General features: G+C 45.3%; 1 long non-coding RNA gene across 3 annotated transcripts; it reads right to left on the bottom strand.

Moving 5' to 3' along the window:
- Positions 1 to 1,904: 1,904 nt before the first annotated feature.
- LOC110151504 (uncharacterized) lies at positions 1,905 to 25,575 on the bottom strand. 3 transcript variants are annotated; one of them, XR_011487229.1, is made up of 5 exons: positions 24,737 to 24,827; positions 20,724 to 20,819; positions 20,085 to 20,304; positions 17,087 to 17,218; positions 1,905 to 2,048 (listed from the first exon to the last, which is right to left on the bottom strand). It is a non-coding gene; the product is annotated as an uncharacterized lncRNA (long non-coding RNA). The 3 variants fall into 3 exon arrangements; XR_011487228.1 differs by lacking the exons at positions 17,087 to 17,218; positions 24,737 to 24,827 and adding an exon at positions 24,969 to 25,575; XR_002318097.2 differs by lacking the exon at positions 17,087 to 17,218.
- Positions 25,576 to 25,660: the final 85 nt, after the last annotated feature.

Raw genomic sequence — 25,660 nt, 5'->3', positions numbered from 1 at the left:
GATGTAAGGGCAATGATTTACTGGAAGATTCAGTTAGGAGCTGAGGTTTCCAGGTGTCAGCCAGGTAGAGACTGTAACAAGAAGTGCCAAAGAGAGAAAGGGGGGAGAAACCCGACGACCCTTTCTATTGGAAATTATAAAACACATGAGGAATTTTAATGCTAAAAAAGACAACAAAAGCAATGAATCAAGACAGTTCATTGCAGTTGGCATTAATTTATAGACTAGTTTCTTTTTAATTTATTTATTAATTGAAGGATAATTGCTTTACAAAATTTTGTTGTTGACAGTTTTTTAAGAATAAATGTGTTGAAGGAGCTCAAGAAGATGGTTGAAAGGATAACACCTATTAAATAAAAATTTTAACAAAGAACAATACATTCTAATAGGTAAAAGTGAGCCAAGAAGTAGACATCTTGGACATGAGAAAAAAAAATTAGCCATTAAAAAATGTGATAGGATAGATTCCACAATTGAAACAAAGGCAATACTAGTGAGTTTGAAGATAGTACAAAAGAAATAGCTTAGAATGCAGCAGAGAACGAAGAGATTTAAATAAAGGCTAATTAAGACACACGTGTGATAAGAGGCTCCAGTGCATGAAAATAGAAGTCCCAGAAGGCAAGAAGGGAGAAGTAATATCTAGAGAAAGAAAACTGAGAATTTCCTAGATTGAAGTGGACATAAGTGCATTCAAGGTGCCAAACAAGGTTAATAAAAATGGGTCCACACCTAGACACACTGTACTGAAACTTAGAAGATGAAAAATAGCAAGAAATCAGAAAATCCATTGTCTTAGTCCTCTTAGGCTGCTAGAATACATTACCATAGACTGAATAGACATTGCTTTCTCACAATTCTGGGCCCATTTGGAAGTCTGAGATCAGGGTGCCAGAATGGTTAGGTAAGGGCTCTCTTCTAGGTCACAGAACTTGTCATATACTCATATGGTGGAAGAGGCAAGAGATCTCTCTGAAGCGTCTAAGTCCCTAAGAGTCCTCCTGCCAATGCAGGAGAGATGGTGTCCATCTCTGGGTCAGGAAGATCCCCTGGAGAAGGAAATGGCAACCCATTCTAGTATTCCTGCCTGGGAAATCCCATGGACAGAGGAGCCTGGTAGGCTATGGTCCATGGGGTCGCAAAGAATCAAATACAACTTAGCAACTAAACAGCAGCAATCCCATTCATAAGGGCTCCAACCTCATGATATAAGTACCTCCCCAGAACCAACTTTCAAATGCCATCACCTTTGGGGGTTGGAATATCAACATATGACTTGCAACATTCAGACCACAGCAGCTATTATGAAGAAAAGATAAAAAACACCTAAAGCCATGTCCGTTAGACTGTCAGCAGACTTCCCATCAATAGAAATGTCTGCCAGAAGACAATAGGCGTGAATTCTTTAATGCTGTGAGTTTATCTGCAGCTACATTATCATGCAGCAACAAAGAGAAAATAAAGATATTTCCAGACACACAAAGTTAAAGAGAATTTACCTCCCACAGCTGTTCACCACAAGAAAAAGTAATTCAGCAAGAAAAAAAATGAACCTAGAAGGAAGACATGGGATGTGATAAACAATGGAGAGCACAGACATCAATAAAATGTATTAGTGAAGTTAGTGAACTTTAAAAAGAAAATTTTGGGGACTTTAAAAGAGTGAAACAAACTTTATAAAACAATTAAGTCATAAGGAAGAGTGGTGTTCACTGGTGGTTAAAATAAACTAATGGGCTTGTGTTTAAGAGATTAGAAGTATGGAATTTTTGACATGGCTAGAAAAATTTATAATTTAAAATGCATATTAAAATGTAAAGATAATTATTAAAAGAAAAGAAATACAATTCTTATTGTGTTAATCTGCTCAGGCTGCTGTAACAAAATACCATAGACTAAGTGTCTGAAACAGTAGAAATTTATTTTCTGACAGTTCTGGAAGTTGAGAGTCCAAGATCAAGGTGCCAGCCTGGTTGGGTTCTGCTGAGACCTTCCTCCTCTGCTTTCAGACAACTGTTTCCTTGCTGCATCCTCATATGACCTTTCCTCTGCGTTAAGACAAAGAGATAAAATAGAAAACATGGAAGTCAAAAAGTAAGCCCACATTCAAGGGGAGAAGAATTAGCCTTTTGAAGGGTGAAGTGTTGAATGCATGGACACTCCCTCCAACACATTAGGAGTGGCTTTTTTCTTTTTAGTTCACCCTGCTCAGAAACAATAAAGACTGATGTCTTTAATCAGTTTTAGAAAATTCTCAGCTATTATCTCTTCTGTTCTCCTCTATTCTATTTTCTCCTCTTGAACCCTTGTCAGATATAAACCAAACTCTTTCATATCTCTTAATCTTTTCCATAGTTTCTATGTTCTAGTCTGTGCTGAATTATTGGGTAATATCTTCATATTTCTCTTCCAGCTCACTAATGTTCTCTTCAACTAAGTCTTCAATTGGGTCTCTAATCTGCTATTCACCCCACTCTAACTTTTTAATTTTAAAATCATATTTTTCATTTCTAGAAGTGCTATGTGCTTATCAGTACTTGCAACTCTTTCCAATTTTGATAGTCTTTCAATGCTGGCCTATTTTCATGACTCAGTCTCTCATTTCTTTATATACCTGCTACACAGTTACATTATCTAATGATTTCAATACCCAGTTTCCTTAAGTACCTAACTCAATTGTTGGTTTTTCTCTTGACTTTCACTAATGGGAGTTCTTCCTTGTGTCTCCAGAGATCTTTTACTGTGAGTTCACATTGAGAGATATTAATTTGTGGAAATCTTTGGGCCTTAATTGAAGATGACTTTCTCTAAGGAAGATTTGCATTTGCTATTTCTAGATGCCAAGGCATGTACCAACCCAGCTGTGGGCACTTTAGTCATTTTTCAAAGGTCAAGCTTATTGCAAGGGGTTTGGGTTTGGCTCCTCCTGTTATTGGCTGAAAGTTTAGTCTTACAAAGTTTATCTTGTTGCACAAGATACGTGGACATTGGCACTCAAGGCCATCCCATCTTTCCTGTGTGCTTATAATTTCACACTTTGGTTTCAGCCTATATGGTCCCCTAAAGGTTTCCCTTGCTTCTTGCAATCCCAGCTGTGAATAAGAACCATTTTGGCAAGATAATTATGACTGTGGCCACAAGTCTTATCACAGCATCTAGGCTTCCTCTTTTAGAAGTCCCAGAAATTAAAACAAATAAACAAACAACTTTTTATTTATTTTGGCTCTGCCAGGTCTTGGTTGCAGCATGTGAGATCTTTAGTTGTGGTATGCGAGATTTAGTTCCCTCCTCAGGGATCGAACCTGGATCCCCTGCACTGGGACACAGAGTCTTAGCCACTGGACCACCAGCAAAGTCCTCCAGAAATTCTTTACCATGAAAATATCCTGAAAAATAAATAGAATTAATAAAAGAACTCAGAAATGCTGAAAGAGGTCAACTTAGAAAAATTCATACTATTTCTATACATATGTAATAACCAATTAGAAAATACAATAAAAAAGTAATTCACAATGCAATAAACTTTGAGATACCTAGGAATAAATCTAACAAGATGTGCAAGACCTTTATGGAGAAAAATGACAAATTATTATTGAAGGATATAAAAGAAGATCTGAATAAAGGGAGATTTTCTTTATAATGTTCATGGATAATATTCATAGGTTGGAAGATACTATCATAAAGATGTCATCTCTTCTGAATTTAATCTATAAATTCAATGCAGTACAAATGAAATTTCCTCTGAATTTTTTTTTTTTTTTTCGTGGAACTTGACAAGCCTATTCTAATGTTAATGTGGAAGACCTCCCTTGCCTAAAAAAAAAAAGACAAAAAAAAAAAAAAAAAAAACACCCAGAAGAAGAGCTGAAGCAATTGTGAAGAGGCATAACAAGGGGCAAGGGGTGAAGGGGACTTTCCATAAAAGATATGAAGTTTTACTATAAAGTTATAGTAAGACAATGAGGCATTAGCCCAAAGACAGAAAAGTAACTCCATAGCTTAGAATAGGCTAGAGTCCAGAAAATAAACCCTCTCATGTTTGGAAACTTGATAAATGAGCAAGGTTTCCCACATTAGTGGGAAAGAGAAGAACTATTTAATAAATGATGCTGGGACAAATTATTATCTTTATGGGATAATCAATCTTCACAGATACCATACAAAAATTCTATGTTGACTTCAATGTGAAAAGCAAAACTTCATAATTCTTGGAAATATAGTAAAGTATCTTTGATCTCCAGTTACGAAGGGAAGGATTTCAGTTTTTTAAGGAGGGTGTTTTAAACAAGACACAAAACCTCCCATTTACAAAAAATGATAAATTCAGCCTCATTAAAATGTAGAACTTTTGTACAACAAAAGATACTATGAACACAATTAGAGACAAGACAGATTTTTTTTTGCAATGTAAATAACCAACAATGAGTTAGCATCTAGAATATATTTTAAAAGTCCTACAGATCAATTTCTTAAAAAGACAGAATTTAAAAATGGCACATGATGCAAATAGGCATTTCACAGAAGTGGAAGCCCAAGAGGTCGCTATGCAATCTGAAAAATGGCTTGATGTCAAAGCTAATCAGGAAATTGCACATTAAATGCACATCTTAACCTTGTCAGATATTAAACATTTAATATTACTGCATGTTTACACTTTTAGGTATGTAAACTGGTATAATCTCTTTTGAAGAGCAATTTGGCAAAATCTAGCAGAGCTTAGGGGTAAATCCTTAGAGCCAACAATTCTATTCACAGGCATATTCCCTAGGGTAATTATTATGCATATGCATAAAAGACTGTAAACAGGAATGCTCACCCCAGCACTGTTTGTAACAATGAAAAAAAGAGAATAACAGGAGAATGGATAAATCGTGATGTATCCTTATAACCGAGTACAGTCAGCAGTTAAAGTAAATGAACAAGAGCTACATATATCAATGCAGATGCCCTTAACACAGTGTCTGAATCATTCAAGTTGCAGAAGGATGCATGCTGTCTGATGCCTTTTATGAAAATTTCAAAATATGCAAAGTGATTCTCTATATTGTTTATGGTTATGGTTATACCATAAATCTGTAGGAAAAGTATAAAAACCTGGATGAAAAGTAAGTACAACAAAATGTTAAAAATGGAAAAAGTGAGTATTTGATGAAGTGGGCACATGGGTGTCTTATTATTCTCTTGTCTCATTTTTCAAAATACTTGATTTTTTCTTTTTTAAAAAAGCACTCCTCCACTGTGTGTGGGTTGGACCAGAAGGGATCAAAACCCATTGGGTGGCTCTTGCAGTGGCAGGGGTGAGAGGCAGTGGGTGAATACAGGAGAAGGTGTGGAGAGAGGATGGTTTCAGATTTATCCTTGAGGATATGGGCTCCGGGTTGCTTGTTTTGTTTTGTCTTATCCTGAACAACTGTGTGGCTAAGTAAAAAACTGAGAAGTCTGACAAGTTGAGGAGTTGTCAGTGAAGTGAGGAAATTGCACCCTAGTGCGTTGCTGGCCTGGGTCAGTGGCTTTTTTGGCACAGAGGTGGTAGCTCCATTGAGGTCAAATGTATGTGGAGGGAGGCTCGTGCCAGGCTATTCATGTGGCAGCAATCCCAGTGTCCAACCAAAGAAGGATGGATAAGTAGGTTGCGGTAAAGATACTCTCTGGGAATCCTATGATACTTGCCTGAGGTCTTTGCCAAAGTGATGCTTAAAATTTTGAGAAGCTTTCTTGCACAGCAAAGGAAATCATCAACAAAATGAAAAGATAATCTACAGAATGGGAGAAAAATATTTGCAAATCATAATTGATAAGGGTTTTATATCCAAAATATATAAAGAACTCATACAACTCAATAGCCAAAAAATTCCAATGGAAAAATGGCCAGAGGAACTGAACGTATGTTTTTCCAAAGAAGACATACAAATGGCCAACAGATACATGGAAAGATGCTCAACATCAGCAGGGAAATGCAAATCAAAACCACAATGAGATATCACCCCACATCTGTTAGAATGGCTGTCATCAAAAAGTCAAGAGCTAAGTGTTGGCAGGATATGGAGAAAAGAGATGCATTGCGCCCTGTTGATGAGAATGTAAATTAATGCAGCCACTATGGAAAACAGTACAGAGCTTCCTCAAAAATTAAAAATAGGACAACCATATGATCAAGCAAACCCACTTCTGGGTGTATATCCAAAAGAAATGAAAACAGAAATTCAAAGAGACATCTGCACTCCCATGTTCATTGCAGCATTATTCACAATAGCCAAGACACAGAAACAACCTAAATGTCTGAGTATGTGATTTAGTCACTAAGTCATATCCGATTCTTGCAACCCCATGGACTATACCTGCCAGACTCCTCTGTCCATGCGATTCTCCAGGCAAGAATACTGGAGTGAGTTACCATTTCCTTCTCCAAGGGGAGTATATATCGGAGTATTATCCAACCATTTGGGACAACATGAATATACCTTGAGGGCATTTGCCAAGCAAAATGTCAGAGAGAGAAGGACAGACATTGAATGGTATCACTATATGAGGAATTAAAAAAAAAAAAAGTCGGGGCTTTCCTGGTGGCCCAGTGGTAAAGAATCCATCTGCCCATGCAGAAGACATGAGTTAGATCCCTGGTTAGGGAAGATCCCACATGCCGCAGAGCAACTAAGCCCATGCGCCCCAACTATCGAGCCTGGGTTCTAGAGCCCCAAAGCCACAACTACTGAAACCCATGTGCCCCAGAGCCTTGTACTCCGCAACAAGACAGGCCACCACAATGAGAAGCCCCAACACCGCCAACTAGAGTAGCCCCGCTCACCACAGCTAGAGAAAAGCTGGAGCTGCCACAGGGTCCCAGCGCAGCCAATGAATAAATAAAACTACTTAAGAAAAAAAGTCAAACTCATAGAAACAAAGGGTAGGGAAAGTGGTTGCCAGGGGCTGGTAGGTGGGGGAAATAGGGAGAGATTGATTAAAGGGTGCAAACTTTCAGCTCTAAGATGAATCAAGTCTGAGCTATAATGTATAACATGGGACTATAGCTGATAACACTGTACTGTATAGTTGAAATTTGCTAAGAGTAGAAATTAAATGTTCTTGCCAAATAAAAAGGATAAATGTGTGAGGTGATGGATGTGTTCATTAACTAGATGGGGGGGAATCCTTTCACAATATACACATATATCAAACCATCATGACATGCACTTTAAATATCTTACAATTCTATTTGTCAATTATACCGCAATAGAGCTGGAAAAAAAAGAGGAAAATGATCCATTTTCCTATGGCTTGAAATGCAAATACATGTGTACAGTCATTTGTCATCTGACTCTTCTTATGATACCTTTGGTCATACAGACATTTTTTTTTTATTTCTACATAGCTGAATTTACCAATCTTTTTCTCTTACGGCAGCTAGGTTTTGTTCTGTGCTTTAAAAGACCTTCTTCACTTTGAGATTACAAAAACTCCTTCTATGATTTAAAAAAAAAGAAGAAAGAAGTTAGATCAATATATATCAACAGGGTGGTGCTTATGCTCAGTTGCTAAGTAGTGTCTGACTCTTCGCGACCCCATGGACTATACTCCACTTGGCCCCTCTGTCCATTGGATTATCCAGGCAAGAATACTGGAGTGGGTTGCCATTTTCTCCTCCAGGGAATCTTCCTGCATCTCCTGCATTGGTAGGAAGATTCTTTATCACTGAGCCACCTGGGAAGCCATCAACATAGTAAATCTCAAATAATAATATTGAGTGAAAAAAGCAAGATGTTGAATGAAATGTGCAGTATAACACTGATTTATGTAAATGAAAACTGCAAAATAAAGTTATATATTTTCTGTGGATACAATTATGTACATAAATTGCATTTTTAACAAGTGGAAGGAAATTACCAAATTCAATATAGTGTTTCTCCTGGTGGTGGAAGGGGATTAAGATGTTATGGTGGTAGAGGTCAAGGGAGACATTAGCTTTATTTCTTTTTTAATAGTATTTATTTATTTATTTGTGACTATGCAGAGTCTTCAGTGCCGCACACGGGCTTTCTCTAGTTGCAGAGAGCTGGAATTACTCTCTAGTTGCCCTGCTGCATGTGGAATCTTCCCGGTTGTTGTTCAGTCACTCAGTCGTGTCTGACTGTTTGCGACCCCATGGGCTGCAGCACGCCAGGGAAGGCCCCATGCTTACTCTCCGGTGAATGCGGGTACTCGCAGCTTGGCAGGGTGAAGATAGTGTTGACTGCTGCCAGGAGCCCAAACTTTTGAGTAAGGTCACTTGGGTTCAATTTTTTACTCTGCCTCCAAGTAGTTATTTCAATCATATCAATGAAGTTGCCTGAGCCTCAGTCTTCTCATCTGTAAAATGGGGATAATGGTGCTTACCTTGCAGAGGTTCTAGTGAGCACTGACCTCGTTCTGCAGATCTTGAACTGGTTCCGTTTGATCCTCCAAATACCCCTCCCTAGCTCTACCCCTTTCAAGAATCCATGCCCCTTTTCTGGGGCTTGAGGAGTGTGGAAAGTTTGGAGAGGAGGCTGTGTTTCCACACATGGAAAGCCAAGGGTAGATTGGGCAAAGTATTGCCTGTGCTGGCAGTCACCAGCCAGGCTGAATGCTGGCAAAAAGAGCAGTGAAGGGAGGTCTGAGTGTAGGTGGACGCAATACTGTTAAAATGAACTGGAGGCACTCTGGGACAATGACTCAGCTTCCACCAGGTGCTGGGGTTTCAGATAATCCTCCTTGCAGTGTCTTTGGCCAAGTCTTCCCCCGAGCTCTTTTCAGGCAAAGGCCTCCTTTTTTTAGGAAACTACCCTCTCAGGAAACCCCTTCTCCCTCCTCAATTATTTCATAAAAACACTTGATGGCTCATTAACTGAGAGTATGAGTCGATCCCTCTCTGGGAAGACGGACGCCTCCTGGCAAAGAACTGGAAGGCAAAGGGAAGATGATGATCTGAATCTGTGGCTGCAGGAACTGAGACCTTTCCTCACCTGGCACAACGCAGGTGCTGGTAGATGATACCAAGCATGCTTCCCCCTCCCCGACACATTGGATAAGCAAGTGATATTAAGAGGTAGACTCCAGTAGCTAAGACTCCTAGCTCCCAATGCAGGCGGCCTGGATTCAATCCCTGGTCTGGGAACTAGATCCCACATGCCACAAAAGTGCAGCCAATAAATAAATAAAAATAAATATTAAAAATAGGCAGCTAACAAATTGGGGAATTGCTGACTTAAAGTTAAGCAAGTCTACTGTGGGAATTATCTGGGCCTTTAAAGTCTATTGCTCCTTGTGACTTCCCAGGGAGAAATTTACATGGGAATCCTGTTCACAGTTCCTTAAACTTCCTGCACTGTAGGTAGGGCTCTTGTTCAAGGTCCTGTGAAACCATATCTGAGAACACTGTTTCAGAAATAGATTGCATAATTGGATTACAGTAATTCTGACTAATTCATTATCAAAAGGATGATGATGATTCTGCCTAATGAAGCCTTGGCTTTTAAACTATGGCTGCAAGTGTGAGGGTCTCCCGAGCCCAAAGCACCTGAGTGTTCATTGGAAGGACTGATGAAGCTGAGGCAGGAGGAGAAGGGGATGACAGAGGATGAGATGGCTGGATGGCATCACCGACTCACTGGACATGAGTTGGAGTAAACTCCAGGAGCTGGTGATGGACTGGGAGGCCTGGTGTGCTGCAGTCCACGGGGTCGCAGAGTCAGACATGACCGAGCAGCTGAACTGAGCTGAACTGAGGCTGGATGTGCTTTGGGCTTCCCTGGTGGTTCAGATGGTAAAGAATCTTCCTGCAGTGCAGGAGACCCTGGTTCAATCGCTGGGTCGGGAAGATCCTCTGGAGAAGGGAATGGCAATCCACTTCAGTATTCCTGCCTAGAGAATTCCATGGACAGAGAAGCCTGGTGGGCTACAGTCCATGGGGCTGCAAAGTCAAACATGACTGAATATGCACACACACAGAGGATATATGAGTGATGGTTAACCAAGGGAGAAGGGGGCAGGGTCCCCATATTTTAGTTACCTGGGGAACTGCAGCCCATACAACCTCTTTCTCCCCATCTGTCTGAGTTCTGTGTTCTCTGTACATGCTCCCCTGAATTCTAACTTGGTGCTCTCAAGTCTTGCTGCTCAAGACACATGTGGTCTTTTAACCACAATACAGCTTCTCACCTGGGCATATTTTTTTTTAAGCATTTCTTATTTCTAGGGTGAGGTATATTAAACTTCGTCAGATTTGAAAAAGAGTGATTGTGCTTGGCTAGTGAGAGGATGTATTCAGATAAAGATAAAAGAGAAAATTGTTTCATGAGCCCCATGAGGGGATTTTGCTCGAAAGCTCAACGTCTAACTTGTTGATTATGATTGCAAACCAGGATTTTTAAAATTAAACTTTTGATTTTCAGATAACTGTAGATTGAAGGGCATTTGTAAGAAATGACAGAGAGAGATCCAGTGTGCCCTTTATCTTGTAGCACAAAATCACAACTGGGAACATGACATCGATACAACCTACCGATCTTATTGTGATTTCCCCCACTTCACATATCCTCCTATGTGTGTATTTATTTCTACACAGTTTCATCACTTGTGTATGTTTGTGTATCTACCCCCACCATCAAGATACGGAGCAGTTCTAACATCCCAAGGATGCCCTTCTCCCACAACTGCAATCAGGGGGGCTTCAAGTGTGAAATGGGAGAGACTAAAGACAGGGTAAGTGCAGGGAAAGGAAAAAAAAAAAGAGGTAAGACCCTGGGTGACAAAATACAAAATATGTATTTGCTCTCTGCCCCATTTCCTGGAGCAGAACTCCTAAACCCCTCAAATTTCCTGTGATTTTTTTTTTTTTTTTTGGTCTAAGGAGGCAACTCCTGGTGGGTTCTTGGGTGGGGCTTGTTGTAAGAAAAACCAAGCCAGAATTAGAAGCTTAGATCTTTCAGTCCTGCCTCCCCTACTCCCAGGAGAGAAGTGGGGCAGAGACTGAATTAATAGCTGATCAAACATGTATGATGAAACCTCCATAAAACCCCCTACAGTACGGGGTACAGAGAGCTTCCAGGTTGGTGAGCACATCCACGTTCTAGGAGGAGGAGGACGCACCCCAAATCCATGGAGACAGAAGCTCCTTTGTTTGGGAACCTTCCACACCTCTTTCTATGGACTGCTTCATCTAGCCGTCCCTCTGTATTGCTTGTGATAAACGAGTAAACATTAAGTGTTTCCCTGGAGATCTATGAGCCATCATGGTAAAGTATGGAACTTGAGGAAAGGGCATGAGGACCCCCTAATGATGAGATAGATGCACTCCAGGTTAGATATTTACAACTGGCCTCCTGTTTACATTTCATGGGGCACAAAGAAGTGGGCTTCAGGCTGCATCCTTACAACTGTTAGCATTTTCTGAGACAAGAGATAGGTGTGCTCCAGTTAAGGCATTTACAATCGGCCTCCTGTTTGCCCTCTGAAATGGAAGTAACAACAGAAACAGGGTAAATAGCCAGTGTTTGTCTCATAAACACGTCAAGGTAGCCATGGCAAGGACAAAGAGGGGCAAAACTCGGTTTGAATAAAGAATTAAGGGGTCTCCGTTCTCCCCTCTTTGGGGACAAGGGAGACATTACGCATAGGCAGAAAGGTGCCATGTGGGTCAAAAGTCAGGGGATAACACCAGGCCATAATGAGTCTTGCCCCTCCCAGAAGCCTTCACTTTGAGACCCATCTTGGCTGATGGGTTTGTGTGCGCTCAGGGGAGGGTCTCAGGGTAGGTCAGGCAAGGAGAAAAGAAATCAGATAACTGGCTAAAGGTAGACAAAGACCCAGAAGAGCTGACCTATATAAATGACTTAACCACCTTTTTTCTCCTCCTCACTAGGGTGGACGCCCTCACCCTTTCTGAGTGTGCATCTCTGCCTTGTTTCTGTCTTAACTAAACAAACCATTTCTCTGTGTGCTCTCCCACTTGTTGTTATACTCTGTCTCTAATAATAAACTGTACCTGCCTTTATTGTTTCTGCCTCCATGATAAATGCATTTTTCACTGAGGTCAAAGATCCAGGGGCAAATAGCTTCTAGCCACTAGCCCTTGCTGGTCTGGTGGCTAGGATTCCTGGTTCTCATCCAAGCTACTCAGGTTCAATTCCTGGGCAGGGAATTAAGATATTGTTTCACGCCATGGCTCACTGCCACCTTGTTGAGACCCCTGTTTTCAGACACCCCTGGTGTCTGAAAGTGGGGGCAGTATAATGGGACTGAGCCCCATCCCCATGGAAACTGTGTCAAGTGCAGGTAGTTAATGTCAGGACTGAATTGTAGAGCTCAGTTGGTGTCCAGAGAGTTGGAGAACTGGTCATTGTGGGGGGACCCAATACATCTGGTGTTAGAAGTATTCCATGTCAAGAAGAAACAGTGGTTTTCTTCATCCTAGAAGACTCATGTGGCTGCAATAGTAGAGGGACTTCATGGAAAGAATAGAGGAGTTTAAAAGGAATTTTCAGAAAGTTCTGACATGCAATGAGTGATTCAACCTTTCATTCGCACCCTCCTCCCCTACCCCCACCAAAAAAAACCCACTAAAGACTCTCCCATTGATTCCTTCAGAGTTAGATATGTTTGGGAAGGGAGTGTTGAGATACCAGATCAAGTAGGAATCTAATCAGGGTCACATGAAATCTCTTCTGATTCTCACCACTGCCTAGACAGGGATGGGCATGAGATACTATCTCCATATTTGAGAGAAGAAAAAAGACTGGACCAGGACTTCCCCGGTAGCCCAGTGATTAAGGATCTGTAATGCAGGGGATGTACATTTGAGCCCTGGTCAGGGAACTAAGATCCTACATGACTCAGAGCAACTGAGCCTGTGTACTCTGGAGCCCAAGCACCACAACCGAAGAACTGGTGCGCTACAACAAAAGATCTCACATGACACAATGAAGACCCGATGCAGCCAAATATATAAATTAATTAGTTAATTTTTAAAAAGTTTGAACAGAAGTGACCACAGGGTCACACAGCTTGTAAGCTGCAGGCTCTGGGAAAGTCTCGGTGTGGACAGGCCCTACCTCCTGGGTTCCAAATCGCATCTGGTGAGTGTATTAAGACTCAAACTTGCAGATTCCTATGGTCCAGTGGTTAGGACTTGCCACTTTCACCACTGAGGGCTCAGGTTCAATCACTGGTCAGGGAACTAGTAATAAATCCCACAAGCCTCCACTTCCCCCAGATTCACTCCTTCCCTGTGGTCCTCAGTGAATTCCAGGCATCTGTGACCCCTCTCCTTTCTCACCCCACATCTCACTCATCAGCACATCCTGAGCCTCAATCCCTAACAGGCATCTCACCCCAGCATCCTCACCATCTCCACTGCAACCACCCAAGTCAAGCCTTCTTCACCTCCTGATGGAATATTTCGCAAAAGCCTCCAAAACAATTTTTCTGCTTCCATAGTCATCCAGCTCGAGTGATGTAAATCAAGCTTTGGCCAACAACAGCCTGCAGGCCAAATCTGGTTTGTGAGCTAAAAATGATTTTTACATTATTAAATGGTCGGGAAAAAACCCCAAAGAATAATATTTTGTGACACGTGAAAATATGGAATTCAGATTTTATGGCCCATATGTGAAGTTTTATTGGCATACAGCCACGTTCATTCCTTTATGTACTGACTGTGGCTCTGCCATCACAGAGCAAAACACTGCACAGAAATATCACTGTCTACACAGGCCAAAACCTTCACGGAAAAGGTGTTCTGATGTCACCTCTTTCCCAGCCTCCTCTGTGGGCTTCCTCCTCCCCTCAGAGTAAAACTTGAAGTCCAAGAGTCCCCTGCCCGCCTCTCTGAGTCCTTTTCTTTCCCTTGTGTCCACCATTATCACACTCCAGACATGTTGGCTTTGGGTGGGCCCCCACCTGGGCACCCACCCTCGCCCCCGCAAGCACTGCTGCCCATTTACTGTCTTTGCTAAGGTCTTTCCGCCTCAGGTCTCTGAATTGCTGTTTCTCTGTCTGGAATGTTCTTCTGCTCTTTGCATGACTGACTCCTTTTCTCCAGATCTCTGCTCAAGTGTCATCTCTTCCAAGAGGCCTTTCTTGTCTACTCCTTCACCCATTACTCCATTTCATTGCGTGTCTATTTCCTTCATTGCACTTTTGTCTATTACTTCCTGTCACCCCCACCATGACATAAATTTCACCTGGGCAGAGCACACACTAGACACTCAATGATTATTTGCAAATGAATGAATGAATGAGTAGCTTTTCTTGGTGCAAGAGTTGTGTGTCCATTTCCCTAGCAGGGTGACAGCCATCTCATGGATTGAGATAATTCCCATAAACTTCTCCCCAGCATTTTGTTCTCCTCTTGGATCCATTGCTGTTGTTAACCATTATGAGTCTATTTTCCTAAAATGTTGGGTCTTTCTGCAAGAAGCCAAGGAGACAGCTGGTACTTAGTCAGTTTAGGGAAGAACTGCATGTCCTTCTCAGCAGGTAAAGGAAGTCTTTCTTCTACTATCAAGAGACCCAATCCATAAAAAAGATTTATCTGTAAACATCCAAGTCTGGTGACTGGCACACTCATAAAAAGTTTCAGTTCACTTCTTTTTCTCCGTAACGGGGAAACAACCTCAGCTCAACAACCTTGGTGATAGGAAGCAACCTCAGGAACACAACAGATTGCTGGGGGTTGTGAATACATGAAACATACAGAGACTGAGCAGGATTGCCTAGGTTATAAATAAATAAATAAAATCTCCAAATTTTAGTGTGTGAAGACAACACGTTTATTTCCTGCTCGCCTCCATCATGGTTGGCAGGGACCATTGGATTCACTTAAGAATCCGGGTCGGTGGGGCGCTTTGCTACCAGCCAGGGTTGGTCTCAGGGGCTTAGTCCCCAAACACAAGGGACAGGAAGGGCAGTCTCTCCTGTGCCTGAGAGGGGTGGGGGTGATTGACGAACAACTGTAAGGACAACCACAGGCTTCCCAGGCGGCTCAGATGGTAAAGAATCTGCCCGCAATGAGGGAGACTCAGATTCAATCTCTGGGTCGGGAAGATCCCCTGGGGAAGAGAATGGCAACCCACTCCAATATTCTTGCTTGGGAAATCCCACGGACAAGAGAAGCCTGGTGGGCTACTCTCCATGGGTCGAAAAAAGTCGGACACGACTGAGCGAATAACACACAATGACAACCACAGGAGGATGAAAAGAGCATTTTCTCTTTAAAGGCAAAATGAGACCAGGGAAGAGGGCAAGAAAGATAGGAGCTGAGAAAGAAGGGCTTCAGAGGCTCTTAAAGGCATATCAGCGAGACTAACAGCTCTGGTCACACTCCTGTATTCACCTGAACTGTAAATTTCTGTGTCATCTATTGTCATGGTGTTTCAAAAGCTGATTATGCACTCTTAGGGAGCTCTTCAACGACTCTTTACTCTTAAACATTTATAGCACCCTTCCAAATGAGTGAGTTACAGCAATCCTCCTCAGGTGAAAGTATTCTCCAAGCTCTTGCTTCTGTAAGCAGATGCATGTAATCCTCAGGGACACACACAAAGGCATGAACTCTGACCAGGCTCAATTGCTCACAGAATCTCACACACACCTCACAGTAAGGCCTGAATCAATACCAGATGATTCATCTTTCTCTTTAGGGCTGACCCTAAAATGTGATTTCCGTTTATAGCCAACCCTTCCCGTGGAGCAGGAAACTTCTTCGATGACAGAGATGTTCCACCTGCCAATGCAGGAGACATAAGAGACACAAGTTCGATCCCTGGGTCAGGAAGATCCCCTGGAGGAGGGCATGGCAACCCACTCCAGTATTCTTGCCTGGGGAATTCTATGGACAGAGGAACCTGGTGGACTATAGTCCACATGGTCAAAAAGAGTCAGACACGACTGAAGCGACTTGGGACGTTCTATATCTGTGCCGTCCAATGTGGTAGGCAGACACTGGCTGAATGTGGCTCTTGAGCATTTGAAACATGGTTAATGTGACTGATGTGTGTGTGCTCAATAGCTCAGTCGTGTCCAACTCTTTGCGACCCCATGGACTGTAGCCCACCAGGTCCTCTGTCCGTGGAATTTTCCAGGCAAGAATACTGGAGTGGGGTGCTATTTTCACTCCAGGGTATCTTCCTGACCCAGAGATCGAATCTGTATCTCCTGTATTAGCAGGCGGATTCTTTACCATTTAGCGCCACGTGGTAGTACTTTATAGGAAGCACAGTGTGACTAAGGTGCTGAATTTTAAACTGTATTTAGTTTAAAATTTTTTTAATTTGAAAAGCCACATAGCCACACAAGGCTAGTGGCTGCTGTATTGAACAGCATAGCTTTGGAGTAAAAAGGAGAACCGTAGCTTTGTATTCAGCTCCCATCTTGGCTATGCCAAGAAAAAGGCAGCTATGCTGTGAAAGACCAATATAAATGCTAGTCATGATGCGTTCGATTCTATTATCTCCTTCTGACTCATACTGTCTTGCACATGGTCTCCTATTCAGGGAAGATGTCTAGACTGTTCCTTGTACAAGAGTGGCCTCTAACTGGAAGGGGTGGGTGGTGGTGGACCACTGACCAAAGGCTATCTACAGGCTGCCTAGAGCCCTGGGAGGTGGCCTGTCTGGAGTCTCTGAAGGAGCAGCAGTGATTGACTCAGCCTATCAGGGTGCCTCCCTTGGAATTTTAAAAGGTTTGGCCAATCAGCAGAGAGAGGAGGCGGGAGCAAGCAAGCCAGGAGAGACAAAGACACCAAGGTTCAGAGAGCTGGGTTCTCGGACAGCCAGCCTGTTCTAACCCCAATTGCCAGTCATATATATGCTTAAACAAGCAAGGAAAAAATTACCCTTTCCTTTCCTTTAAGGTGGACTGAGTGACTGTTTTTTCTTTACTTAAAAGAAATTCAGTAACTAAAAATTCCTCTAAGGAGGGGTTTCTCAACCTGGGTACCACTGACATTTGAGGCCAGAGAACTCTTTGTTCAGGGATGCTGACTTGCGCCTTGTAGGACGTTTAAGAGCATCCCTGGCTCATTCTCACTAGATGCCAGTAGCATGGCCCGCCCACCCCCACCAGTCGGCATTACCAAAAATGTCTCCAGACGTCGCCAAATGTCTCCTGGTGGGTGTGGGCATGGGGCAGGGGCAAGAATCTCCATTCTCCACCCCCTTGAGAATCGCCTCTCCAAATGTATCCCAAGTCCACCTCCTCTGGCCTCCTTGAGGACAAAAAGATAAAAATGGCAGTTTATTCCTAGCAACTCCCAGCTCTCCCTCCCTCTCTTCTCCAGGCTAAATAAAGATAGCTTTTTTAGTCTTTTTCCTAGAGTCTGTTTCACAGATATTGATGGCGACATCTAAAGATGAGACTGAGACCATTTGGTGGAGAGGAACTCTGTTCCCTTAGCTCTCCCTATTTATAGAGACAGTGGGCAGACACAGCTGTGCAACCCTGGGACAGTGACAGCTCCCTGGTCAAGGAAGGGGCATCTCCAAGCTCAGTGCTCCGTCCAGCCCTTTCTGCCCACGAGCTGATTAAGATCTGCTGAGCCAACATGCTGCTGATTTACGAAAAAAGAGGAAACGCTCTTTCAAGGCCCTCAGCTTTTGTCTCTTCACATCCCTTTGAATATTCCAATCCTTTGGTGGGAGTCTCTCCCCTTGGTATTCTCACAGACACCTCAAACTCAGTCAAATGAAACTCTTTATCTTCCTCCAGTGTTTTCTATTGTGTCCATCTCGTCTCCTGAGTCAGAAGCCTGAGAGTCATCCTCTGAAACGATGTGAAAGGAAGAGAGTGCTAGAAGAATCTGGAGAGGGAGACAGTAGCTAACTCAGGGAGGATTTTTTTGCGCTGTACTAAGGCTTTTCAATGTGGATGGCTGCCTCCCCTTTGTCATCAGCCAGTTCCTCATTCACCTCTCACAGTGTGAGCTGATTTTTTTCTTTTGGCCTCGTGTGCAGCATGTGGGATCTTGGCTTCTCAACCAGGAATCCAACCTGCATCCCCTGCAGTGGAAGCAAGGAGTCTTAACCACTGGACCACCAGGGAAATCCCTAGATGCCTCTTGAAAGCTTTCTTCATATTCACAAGTCCCATCCACGGGGAGGGGTTTATACAGGGTGTACAGACCATCAGGGTCAGAAATCTTGGAGCCACCTTAGAATTCTGCCAACGATAGACAATAAGTCTGTACTCTCCTACCCCATTTTGAAAATGTTTAAATATATATATATTTTCTCCAATTGACTCCATTTTCAACTTCACCATTTAAGAAAATGAGGCAATGGCAGAAATGGTTAGCTCTTTCCCAGTGCCCAAATTTCTCTTCTTTCATAGAAACGAAATTCATTTCTACCACAGGGGGTATCACTAGCTGGGTACAAGGCTACTTAGAAAATAAAGACCACTCTCCCTAGCTTCCCTTGCAAGTAGATGTGGTCACAGATCACTTTCCAGATAACGGAATATAAGTAAAAGTGATGAGTGGAGCTACAAGAAACCTCCCTCATGGAGCCTCTGGCTCTTTCCTTTCACCCATTTTTCATTCCTTTCTCCATGTGAATGCTAGAACCCAAGTGGCTCCAGCTGGTACCATGCCCCAGGATGGTAGATGAGTGAGCTGTCAGGAGCCTGGGGCTCCAAGGCCTTTGTGAACCAGAGCTGCCTTTCCAGATTTGAACTGCACACCACTGGGCTTTCAAGTGGTAGAGAAATAAACTCCCATTTTGTTTAAGCCATTGTTGATTTGAGTTGTCTGTGACTCAGAGTTAAATATAATCCTAACCAACACAGGGGGTTATTTCCTTAGTCCTGCTAGACTTGACAACTTAAATTTATTTTTTCTTCCTTTGATCCCTTTAAACTCCTATGTCCACGAAGGTCCTAACTCCTGTTGATTCTTCCTTTGCGCTTCACCTCACACTCATCCCTTCTTTTCAATATCTACTGACAGTTCTGATCCCAGACTATTCTCTAGGCTCCATCTCCCTCCCTCCCATCAAGGCTGCACAAGTCCCAGACTCCTGAGACATCACATTCATCATGTCAGTCCTCAAATTCAAACCCCCAAACCCAGGATCCTCTCGTGCTTATTAAGATAAGGTCCCAAAGAGTCTTGAAACCCTTTCAACATGGAGCTCCCACCATTTTTATTATTTTATTTTTTACTTTCTGGCTGCACCACATGGCATTTGGGATCTTAGTTCCAGGGAAGTGCGGAATCTTAACATGCTGGACCACTAGGGAAGTCCCCTTCAACCATTTTAGTTTCTCCTCCCTCTAATTCAGATCTTCCTCAACAACCAGGAAAGTCCCCAGAACAACCCAGTTTGTCTTTGCTTTATGCTGGAGATCTTCAGCCCTGGCTTGTATTAAATCATCTGGAGCCACTGAAAACAACCAGCGCCATGTGTCAGCGTTGTTCAACGCATGAAAACATTTTCTCATGTGAGGCACAAAGCAGCCTCATGAGATGTAGGCACTGGCATTGTCACCATCCTACTGATGAGGAAACAAGAAACTTAGGAACTTTAGGACATCATTTCTGGTCAGGTGGCCAGTGAGTGTGGAGGCAGGACTCCAACAGAGAGGGCTGCCCTCTAAACCGCTCCTGTGTGGTCCCTACAACTACAGTACAGAGCATTACAGATGAAAAATGGTTTCTGATGGCATGGCACATAATTGATGGCCAATAAATCACAAAGCACAAATGAAAATTTTAAAAAATACAAATGCCAGGGGATTCTCTGGCAGTCCAGTGGTGAGGACCCTGCACTTTGACTGCCAAGGGCACAGGTTCAATTCCCTGGTCAGAGAACTGGGATCTAGCAAGCTGTGTGGTGCCACCAATAATAATAATAGCAACAATAATAAATACAAATTCCAAACCTCCAGCCTAGACTAGTGGAATCTGTTTCTTGGGATTAGGGTCTGAGCACTTTTGTGTCATCTTTGGGTTGAGCCCAGGTTTATCACAGGGTGATTCCAAGCTGAGCTGGGGTTGAGACCCATTGCTTTACATAGTTGCTCCTGCCTATCTGTCTTCCTCTCATTCCCTCTCACCACCCCCAGGTTCTACTTACCTTTTGAGATTCAGTCCAAGTCTTACCTCCCTTTGTGGAGCTAGCCAGCTTTCTCCAGGCGGAGTGCTACCTTTTTTGAAATGTTAGTTGCCAAACATATCCACACCAGCTGAGCTGGCACCTCTTCTACCTCTAGGTTGAATCCAGCTCTTGGCTTCATGCCACTGGATCCTTGGCAGGTTTTTCCAAATTTAATCATTTGCTGCTCAGCTTTTTCCACCTTTGCCCAAAAAAGCAACAAGCATAATCACCCCTCTATCAGTAACAAGATCCAAACTTAGGGTCTTGCAAAGCCGTAACCTTGGCTCAGTGCTCCCCTCTCAGGGATTGAAAGCTAGGGAGATGCAGGGAGATGATGATTAAGGGGCAGGACCCCCAGCGCAGTAGAAGAGAGGAATGTGGGTGGGGCCTTTCCAGGACTCTCAGGTGCAGAGCTGGAGGTTGATAAGATGAGGGGGTGCTGGTGCCTCTAGGGGAGAGGTTGGACTCACAGACTGGAAAATCTTGAGAGCAAAGCTTGGGTAGGATATGGGATAAAATCTGGTGGTCAAGGAACAGAATCTGAGAGGGCAACAATTTGAGCAAAAATGATGTTGGTCCACTGGAGGTTGTTGAAGGACTGAATGAATGGATCTTCACCTGCGTTATTGGGAAGAATTTAGAGGGCTGTGGTATCCTTGCTTGCTGCAGGAGACCGCCAGGCAAGAGAGGCTAAGAAGGCATCAGATGAGGGGCCTGTTGGGGAAGAGAGGACCTAGTCAGACAGAGGCCAGATTCCGAGAGTAGTGCATTCTGCCATCTACTCCTCCCCCCTCGCCCCCAAGTTCAAGGGGCACAGGGCTCTTGCTGGCTGTCAATTTCCACTGAAGTCATGGGTGTGACCAGGTCTCCCTGTCTGTCCTGATAATCTTGCTTGATTATCTCCTTCCACCAGGCTATGAAGCAGGTGGTAAAAAGAGTCCCAGGGAAGGGGCATCACTTGTCTTGAGTTACATGGGGACTTAATGGCAGTGATGGAATTAGAAGCCAGTTCTAATTCCCAGCCCAGGGGTCTTTACTCTTGACTCTGTTGCCAAGGTAGTCACTTTACCCTTTGAGGGCTCAGAACAAGGCCTCTGGTGGGAGCGGCAGGACTAGGCGCCTCTTCTCCTGGTGGGTCTGTGTTCCACAGGAGTCCCAGGTCTTCTCTGACCGAACCTGTTCTTGGAGACTAAGTGGGGGCTGAGTGGGACAGAGAGCAGCCTCCGGGGAGATAGTCTGGCAGGCTCTTCCCTACACCTTTGGCCTTTCCGGTCCCATTGCCATCAGCTGCACACAGTGAGGTCGGCCACTGTTCTTTTGGGTCCTATGGGAGGCCTGGTGTGAAGATCAGCTCAGCAATGAAACCTGCTGTCCACATGATGAGTTTCCTGATTCACTCAGGCTCGGGATGGAGGGAGAAGTCAAGGTCTATTCCAGAACATGACTGTATTGGACAGGCTAGTCAAAGTGCTCAGTGCATCAAAGGAACATTTCCAAGAGACTCCCCATTCCTACTGCTCTGCCAAGGGCAGCCCCACCCCCACTGGATCCTACTCTAGTCTAGTGGGGAGGTCTGAGTTCAGGGTCCTAGAAGACAAGGGTTGTAGATCTCTGGACATCCTAAGAGCCCAGAGATGACCTGGGGCAGACACTCGTACTGACCAGGGACCCAGGCTAACCTGAGTCATTCAGGTTCTCTGCTTCTTAATAATTTGAACTAGAGCTGCAGACAGAGGGCCAGGAAGCAGGGATAAGTGAGCTGCTGAGCTGCCTTAGAGGCGGCACTCCAACCTGCAATCTTGGAGCTCCTGCTGCCTCGGGGCTACAAGACAGTCCAGGCAGTCAGAGAGACCCCTGGAGCCAAATAGCCCTCCAGGCTCCCCTGTGTTCCCGGGTCTACCAGGAATGATCACACACAGAACATCCCAGCCACCTTATTCCCAGGCATCTCTTCACAACACAGTCAGTCACCAGAGGCAACCTGAGTGAGTCTGTGTCACTAGATGGCCCCTGTGATGGGTGTGGAGACACACTCAAGGGGGGTTGCATCTAGGAGGCCAAGTGGGGGTGTCGTGGCCCCTCCCTGCACAGAGTACTCCTCCACTCCCCACCTGGGAGGATCAGAGTGTTCCATGAGGAGACCCCAGATGTGCTGACTAGGATGCAGAGCTGAGAGCCTGGGGAAGAACTGCAGCTAGGAAGGACCACAAATAGCCAGTCACAGTCCTGCAGGTGTGTGTGGAGGGGCTGGCTGCAGCAGGGCGCCTTCCTCACCCACAGTCTCCAGTTTATCATTGTTCTCTGAGCAGCAAATGCTGCTGTGGTCCAGATGAGCCTGGGGTCTGTCCCATCACTGCAAGACCCTGGCTTTTGTTTCAAACAGCTGACTGGGTAGATTGTGACTCTGACCCAGGGGGGTTTCTTCTTTCCATCACCTCCCCCTCATACTCCCAGGTTGCCAGACAGATTCTGAACTTCCTCCCAGGGTAGAAGAAAAGCAGGACAGGTGCTCTGCCAGGGCCTCCCTCCTCAGGTCTGGGTGGAGTGGGGCATCTCCAGACCAGATTGCTGAGGCTTCTCTCAGCCCAGATCTGCAGAGATACCACCATCAACATCAGTGTCCACCTCAAGTCAGGCCCTCAAATAAGAAATGGTGAACAGACCTGCAGCGCTGAGTTCAACAAACATCTCCTGAGCATCTACTGTGTGCCCAGGGTGGGCACAGCTGGGCAATGTGAGCCATGTAGAGATGGGCAAGACCCAGTTCTGACTCTGAGAGAACCAAGCAGGGAGGTGTAGAATTTACAGAGAGAATGGTAATTCAGGGAAGAATATGATCAAAGCCATTACAATCTTTTCCAACTGATTCAGGGACTAAGGAGAGTTGAATGCATATCCCTGGGGACAGAGAGGCCTGCATGGAAGAGTCAACATTTGACCTCGATCTAGGGGACTGGGGGCTTTCCTGGTGGCTCAGATGGTAAAGCGATTGCTTGCAATGTGGGAGACCTGGGTTCGATCCCTGAGTTGGGAAGATCCCCTGGAGAAGGAAATGGAACCCACACTAGTACTCTTGCCTGGAAAATTCCATGGATGAAGGAGCCTGGTAGGCTACAGTCCATAGGGTTGCAAAGAGTCATACACGACTGAGTGACTTCACTTTCTTTCTTTCTTTCTTTCTTTCTTTCTTGGGGACAGGGGTAGACTTTGATGTGGAAAGAGAGATGGAAATAGGCTGAAGCAGGAGATTCCCCAAAGAAGGACTGTCAGTCATTGGGTTACCAGTAATTAATGTCAGCTGCTGTGCCAGGCACTGTACCAGGAGGGGCTGGGGAACAGTGTGCCGCATGGCCCTCCCATGGTCAGTGGAGAACCAAACAGGTAGATGATGACTCTAGGCCAGTGGGACAGGAGCTGTGGGTGAGAAGGCAGGGGTGAGGGGGTCCCAGACCGTGTAGCCTTGGTGCATTGTCTGCTGGAAATTAAGCCTCAAGAAAGGGAATCAGAGCCAGACCATGTTGCCCCACTCCCACCCCACCCCCAGCCATCACCACTCTACTGAACTTGAATCTGAAAGCACTGCATGCATGCTAAGTCACTGCAGTCATGTCTGACTCTTTGCGACCTTATGGACTGTAGCCCATCAGGCTCCTCTGTCCTTAGGGATTCTCCAGGCAAGAGTACTGGAGTGGGTTGCCCTGCCCTCCTCCAGGCAATAGAACTCAGGTCTATTGCATAGACAGGTGGATTCTTTACCACTAGTGCCTCCTGGGAAGCCCCTGAAGGCATTAGAAACCTACTTTTCGACTTTGGTCCCCAAGCTGACAACATGGAGGAAAAGACCAAAGAGGCCAACATTTTGGGGGCTGGGACACTTCATGGCGCTGTTTACCCACTGTCCTTTGACCAATTTTCCCCCAAAGATATCACCAGGAAGTGTATCTATTGGGGAGCATGCGTTCACTCCCTACTGAGAAAACACCACCCACAGGAGGACCAGGAATAGAGTGTAGGTCATTTCTCCAGCACATTCTCGGGATCATCTCTTGTCATCTTCACAGCAGACTCTGGAGTGAGGTTTACGACCTGCTTTTCCAGATGGAGCCACTGCAGCAGCTAGGGGAGGGAAAGGCATGGGCAGAGGCGGACACACAGCTCACACGGGGCCTGTCTTCTCCAAAGCTTGCTCTTTGATCTGGTTCCTGTTTGATAGGTACGTCTGGGTTTGTCCACCAAAGGTTAGCGCGCTGGTTTTCTGTTTATCACCTTTGTGGTCAACGGAAACAAAGTCAAGAGGGGATACCTCGGGTCAGGGCGCTATTGCAGAGCCATTCCTTCCCACCAACCAACCCATCCCGGTGCTGCGGAAGAGAGGGCTGTGTGAGCCAAGTCACTGCCCTGAGCTCTGCGCACAGCCGAGAAGACACAGCATTTGGGGGACGTGTCTCCAAATCCCAGGCACCGCCCCCCGCCCGCCACTCCCCGCCCTGCCCCGCCAAGCCGCAGACAGCAAAGGCCAGAGAAGCCCAGGGTGCAATGAATCAGAGTGAAAGGATCTCTCTGCGACCTCTGGGAGGAAGGAGAAGTCTGAGCCGTCTCAAAAGACCCTCCCTCCCTGCTCCCCAGCTTACATTTAGGTGCCCTTGGGATCCCGCCGAGCCCGCTCCGCCCAAAAGGCGCAGCTTTTGCGCTCTGAGCTCCGGAGCCCTGCGCACCGCCTCCCTCCCCGCCTCCGCCCCAGGGCTAAGCGATTGCTATTTTGGTCGGGGTGGGGAGCGATCTCACCTCGCAGAGGTTGAGTGAACAGCCCCGTCACGGGAGGACGGAGAGCTTAGTAAAGAGCCTCTGAAGATGGGTGCTCACGTTTCTGTGTGTCTCGGGCCCCGCCGAGAGCGGGAGCGAGGTGAAGCTCAGAAAAGTCTTTCGCTCCCCAGCACAAATGACTGTGGAGTCTGTGACAGCAAACCCGACCAGTTCTTCCGTCCGAAATCAGTTCTCTCCCGATGCCAGAGAGTACCGGGCCGCCAAACTGTGGTTTGGCGGCGAGCTGGATCCCTGCAGGGTTTTTCCTCTCGCGGGGTCCGGGAGCCGCCGTGTGGTCGGGGGACGGTGGGGGGCGGAAAACGCCGGGATTTCTCGCCTGCTGTCCGAGAAAGGAGCCCCTCCCGCTCGGGTCTGTAGAGGTGGGTGGGGATGGGCATGTGGTGGGAGTTTGTCCCGCCCGCCAGCCCCGCGGGACGGATGGCTGGGCGGCGGGAGGGAGGTCGTCCTTCAAACCCAGCAGAGCTGGAGGCCCTGGCCTGGGCCTATCTTTTGCCCCGGGGATCTGGCCACACACCCCAGCAAGTCCCTGAAAGAGCCTGCATTCAAGGAGCGTCTGCCCGAGGTAGACAGACCCAAGTGTGTTGTGCACTGCGTGTGTGTGTGTGTGTGTGTGTGTGCACTCCATGTGTGTGCGCGCGCGTGTGTGTGCAAGGCGAGAGGGTCTCGGCGTCCCCCGCACTCTCTCTCCGGGATTCTATATTTTGCCATCCTTTGTTCTCAAAATAGGCGGC

This window comes from Odocoileus virginianus, chromosome 1 (assembly GCF_023699985.2).
Source record: "Odocoileus virginianus isolate 20LAN1187 ecotype Illinois chromosome 1, Ovbor_1.2, whole genome shotgun sequence".
In the NCBI taxonomy this organism is placed as follows: domain Eukaryota; kingdom Metazoa; phylum Chordata; class Mammalia; order Artiodactyla; family Cervidae; genus Odocoileus; species Odocoileus virginianus.
This window is presented reverse-complemented; position numbering and strand designations above follow the sequence as displayed.